This window comes from Bombus terrestris, chromosome 17 (genome assembly GCF_910591885.1).
Source record: "Bombus terrestris chromosome 17, iyBomTerr1.2, whole genome shotgun sequence".
NCBI lineage: Eukaryota > Metazoa > Arthropoda > Insecta > Hymenoptera > Apidae > Bombus > Bombus terrestris.
In genome coordinates, this window is record NC_063285.1 from 1,003,032 (window position 1) to 1,009,031 (window position 6,000).

Here is a 6,000-nt window from a genome sequence, read left to right on the forward strand (position 1 = left end):
CACGCAGTAGTCGACTCGACGTTCCTTGTTGTGACCGCCTTTTCTCTCCTCCCATAACGGACAATCAGGTGCGATATGGCCCTCCGCTCGACACTTGAAGCCACCACCTTGGACGATGTAGCTGGTCGGCTTCCTTCCGGGCGTCGTGTCTTCTGCGTTTCGATCCATATCCTCTTGCGACACTCTGCCATTCTATGTTCGGTGATTCCACAGTGGCAGCACTTGGTTCGGGAGCCTGATGGCCTGCTCCGTTTAACTCCAGGTTCCGTCGATGGATCGTTTGGCGAAGGAACCAGCCTTTTCCTCGCGTGAGAGAAAACCTTTATCTCTTGATGGAATTGATCCCGGGTCCGGATATCATGCATGAGTGCTAACTGTTCAACATGCTTGTCATGTGAAATCAGTAGAAAAAGGATGACAGCGTTAATTACTTGCGTATGATATATAGAGCTCATTTCTTCTAATGCGCTGCAGCGACTGTGCAAAGAATGGAATAATTCTCCTACACTTGAGAAGGGTTTGTCATCCATTTTTTCCTTTAGTTCGCCATCGTTCTGTTGCGCTGCTGTTAACGTTCTGTGATCTACCAAGTTTTCCATTGCTTCAATACGGAATAGTGCGTCGGCTACATCCTATTTTAACCTTTAGCGTGCCGGATATCCGTTGTAAATTGCGCGATGTAGTCCAAATAACGGAATTGACGTGGCGAACGTTTTTCCATAATAGTTTTTGCCGAAACACGTGAATAAGGAGTTTGTCGGTATAGATTGCAAAGTTTCTATTTTCGACGACGTACTGTAACCGTTTTAAGGCGGTTTACATCGCGAGTAGTTCGCGATCCTACACGCTATATATTTGTTGCGCGGATATTGAAGATATCGTGGCAAACCCTAGCGGCTGCCATTTGTCGTTCGCACGTTGTTGCAGAATGGCTCCTACTGCATAGTCGGACACGTCTACCGTAAAGCTGGCGGGCGCACCAGGTATCGGATGCGCTAGTATCGTGGCGTTCCGCGTGTTTCGACCACTCAATGGGCTCGTTGCCCCTTTTCGCGCCTTTTAGCAGGTCATTAAATAGTTGCAAAATTTTTGCGGTCCCCGGTATAAAACGTCGGTAGAAGTTAATCATACCGGGGTACCTACGTAATTATTTGACGTTCGCGGGATTTGAGACTTTGACAAGTTCGGTCGGCGGCTTGATTCCGTCGGAGTTCACCGAATATCCGAGGAAAGTGATTTCGTGCACGCCGAATTCGAATTTTGTAGGATTGATCACAACGTCGCAATCGTCGAGGCGGTTGAACAATTTCGCAGATGTTCGCGATGTTGATTTTCGTCCTCCGAAGGTATAAGGAAGTCTATGTACGCGTAGACGAAATCGAGACCGCGGGTGATTTCGTCGATGAATCGCTGACACGTTTGCGCGGCTTTCCGAAGTACAAACATGTTATTTGTTGCTTCGAAAAGTCCGAACGGTGTCGTTATGGCAGTCTTTTCTACATTTTCCGGCGTACTTAGTATTTGATGGTAAGCGCGAACAAGATCATTTTTCAAAAATATGCGCTTACCGCGTAAATGGTGGGCAAAGTCCTTTATGTGGGGTGTATCTATCAGGTATCGTGCGAGCGTGTAGCGCACGATTGTCGCCGCATGGTCGTAGGTTTCCATCCTTTTTGGGCACGACACGCAGAGGTGATTCCCACGGGCTTTTCGATGGACGCAACACGCTTTACTCGATCATGAATTGGAATTCTGCCTTTAGCTGTTCAAGTCGATCAGGTGCGAGGCGACAGGGTTTGTTGTATACTGGCGGGCCTAGCGTGGTTTCGATGTGTAATCACATCGTGTCGAGCCTTTTCTTTTCCAATAGTCGGAGGACGAGCGAATCCGGGAAATTCCGCTAAAAGTCGGTAATAATGTGAATCGCCGAAGATAGTTTCTATTGATGGTGCGTTGTCCGTGACAGTGTACCCCTTCGATGATAACTGGGTCGTCGTGACGATAAATCTTTCGTTACGTGGGTCCACTAGCAACCCGTAGTGACTCAAAAAATTCATGTCAATGATAGGCGTTTTGACGTCGGCCACTGTAAAGTGTCACTTAAAAGCACGCCGAAGGGACAAGTTGAGATGGATCGCGACGGTACCGTATTGTCCCTGGTGATTCGTTGTTCGCTGACGGCGGCTAACCGTCCTTCCTCCGAGCGAATCTCATGTATGCTGTCGACAATCCGGATTTCCATTTCGGGATTCTTATCCTGCACGGCGGCCCGGTCATGCTGCACATATATCGATAATCGGTCTTTTCAGACAGTAAGGATGAAGTTATCAGACGTTGAGGAGGTGGCGAGGTTTCTTAAGCCCCGGTAAAATTGGGAAGGCGTCCTGTCGCCTATTTGCCCATTTGCTATTAACTTACGCTAACTAACTCTCTTGGCGTCCGACTCGCCCATTCTCTTAATGAGCTCCTTCTTATGGAACTCGTATTACCCGGTCTACGGCAAGGAAATCAGTATGTCTCGGATTAGCCGCACTTACGGCTTGTCGATGTTTGAGATAGCGGCTTCAAATTTGGCTGTGTCGCTCATAATCCGGGCAGCTCTGAACTGCGCTTCCAGCATCGCAAACGATAGCACATCAGCCCATCAGAACGGTGGCACGCGAAGCAGGGTGTTGATCGAGTCTCCTGGTCGTCGTACGTTCAGCTTTGTCGGTGCTGGTCATCGCGAATTTCTAATATTCGCGGCGTTTAAAGTTTTGATAGCATTCTCACGATTACCTCTTTCGCTTAGATCACGACGGGCTCATCACTTTTGTAGAGGACTGGTAAATAGGATGTTTGACCGTGAGATTTACTAAATGTTATTGCCTGTTGTCGTAACTGTAGAATATATTTAAAAATAACAAATAGATATATACTATATTCGTTGAGTCGCTCGTACAGGGTATAAATTGCAAAGTAAAATTTTGAGTTTGCCCTGCTCGCCCGTGTTCGCTGCTGATTGACGATGGAAGTTTCCACGTCTCCTGCTCATATAGTCTCTGCTTACTCTTCCTCTGCCGCGACCACGTGTTGATTTACGCCGACAACCGTTATTGCTTGCCGCTTGGACGCCGTTTTGACGCTCTCTAACAAAATGTCCTACTCTTCCACATATGAAGGATCCTCCTTTTTTTGCAGCAAAAACGTTAGTTTTCATTTCTCCTTGATCGGATTTATTTTTCTTCTCCGCTATTTCGATTTTATTCTTCACGTACGCTACTATTTTATCCTCTTCTTTCAAGGCATCTATTAGAACTCCTATATAGCCATACTCTTCAGGTAACGTGTTTAGCACGTAATTCAGCTTTTTCTTTTCTTTCAATTGTGCACCAACGCTTTTTAATTCATTTATTAGTTTTTCAGAATCACTAAAGAACGATGCTGAATCACTGTACTTATCAAGCCTCGTCTTCTCCAATCTCCTTCTGCACACAATCTGTAGATTGCATACAATGTTGTTCTTCATTAATAAATTCTAGTTGTCTATTCGTGATGGCACTGTAAATTATGTTTATTGTCTTCAGATCATTTTTATCCCACTTTGCATTATCTGTCTCAGTCTTCACTCTGGTTATAACAGTATCGTATTCTTCATACCTCAGAAACATCATAATTCTTTCTTTCCACATACCGTAATCCTCACCATCAAATACCAGTATCATAATTTCTTTTCTTTCCAATTTTGTTGATTTCTTTTTTTATTGATTTTTTTTTCTTACTGAGATTCACTCGAATTAACCCCCAAAACTACTAACCACGCTCTGCTACCATGTTAAAGTATAGAGAGGATTTGGAAAGAACAAAAAGTTTATAATTTATTTACAAATTATCCAAGTTTAGCTTTACATGTAACTTACTCTCTGAAAGACTCGACAACATACTCGCTTGCTTGTTTGTTTCCTTTTTGTGGAGATTAGGTTGTATATTGTTATCGCAGAATAACGAGGATGAAATGTTGCTGTCGCAATTCGTCGAGTGTATTTGAAAATAATTATAATTAGTTATAAATAACAATAAAATAGTGGTTAATACAATAAATAACTGGGAATAAATACCCGTTATAATTCATCGCGTAGATACTCGGGGATGCTTATTATGCACTGTTCGATACTTTCTGATACTGTGTCGATACTCTGTTAATACTGGTTGATAACTGATCCACAACTGATTGTAACTCATTTCCTTGCGATCGCGTCCGTTTATTTATACTGGTCGCGGAAGAGTCGGAAAATTCAAATTCCTCTTTGTTTTGTAGTTGCACGTAATTTCTCCGTAGACTTCGATCCAGTTTGCGTTCTGCCTAATCTTAACCAGGATCGCTTCACGTATTTCCCTAGTTTATCATTCTCTCCTCTCTTCCCTATCTCCTTTCCTTCCTTTCCATCGCCTGTTCACAACAGTCCATTCACTCTCGTTATCAACATTCTTCTTCTCCAGACCGCATGCCTCCGCGCACGACAGCTCATCCCGCCTCGGTTTTTTTCTGTAAGCTCCTCTCCTCTCCTCGAGCGGAGATAGCCCTTTCCTTTTGGTAACCACCACTATGGTGTACCACCTGCCGCTCCTTAGAAGTCATTTTGGTGGCCATGGTTTTCTCGTCGTAACGTCCTCTGTTCGTTTCGACGTTACAGTCGATCCAACGTCTAACGTTTCTAATTTGTCATGCATTGTCTGCTTTCAATTTATAACGTTGGGTCCCCCTTACTCTAATCCTTTTCATCATCCTTTCCATATTGAATAGGAGGAGCTTCAGGCTCTTCACAAGTCCCGCGATATTCATTACTCCAGACGTTCATCCTCCTCTTTCATCCGCGGAGGACACCTCATCCGTCACTCCGTCGCTATTGGTTCCTCCACCAATTCCTCTCCTTTTCAATACTACCCTTCCTTCCCCCTCTAGCTTCCTGAGTCTTTTTTTCTTATTTGTATCCTGAGTCAAATAGTTACTCTGGTTCGTCTACTCCGCTTGGGAGTCAGCATTTCGCTATCCTGTCTGGCTACGTCTCTTCTTACCAGACCTTTTTCTCCTTGCTTTTGGTTCCCGGTCGCTTTTACCGATCGAGAGACGGCCCTGGGACCGACGTTTCTCTAGTCGTTTCTCCCTCAGTCGTTTGATGACCGTCGGGGCGAGCCTGGGAAGGTACCACCCGCAACACCGATGGGATATTTTCGTCCAGAGAACACTGTCATAGCAAGCATGTATTTTTCTATTGTTTTTCCATGTTCAGTATTATTCCTGTAACATTGAAAGTTACAATATTTTTGTAGAAATTAATTACAACCGGAAATTTATTATCTTGGGGCTCCTACCCCCCCTTTTTCGGAGGAGAGGAAAATGCACTTACGAATACCCCGTACCTTTGTACGTGAGTTATGTGGGACTCAGCAGATGTCATGCTATACCCACTAAAAACCCCTCCCCCTTGCTGTCCTAAGGTACTCGAGGTTCCAACCCGGCACGATCATTCGATTATACTTCCGGTTGGCTTTTACACAACGTCCTCTACGCCAATCTTCATGTTGTTGCTAACATCTTCTTGTCCTTCCTCTTCCTCCTCTTGCTACCCTAGACCGTCCATCGCGCGTCTCCATCTCCTTTTCTTTATTTTGCTTGAAGATCATCGCCCGCGTGCAGAATTCTGAGAATTTCTGTCATGACCGATTATCCTCAGCCATCTTCGCCACGATGTCCGCTTCCATGCTCCACTCGATTCCCAAATCGATCTCGGGTGCAGCCCTCTCCCCTATCCATCTGGGGCACTTGGAAAGGACATGCTCGGCGTCGTCCGGATCATCTCCACAATCCCAATATCTCGAGTTGGTCTCTTCCCGATCCTACACCGGTGCTTATTGAAAATTCCATGTCCGGAGAGGATCTGCATTACGTAGTGGTTAATCCTCCTTTTCCTTCTCGAGAAGGATCACCTATCAACCTCCAAATCCAGTTGCTGGGATTGT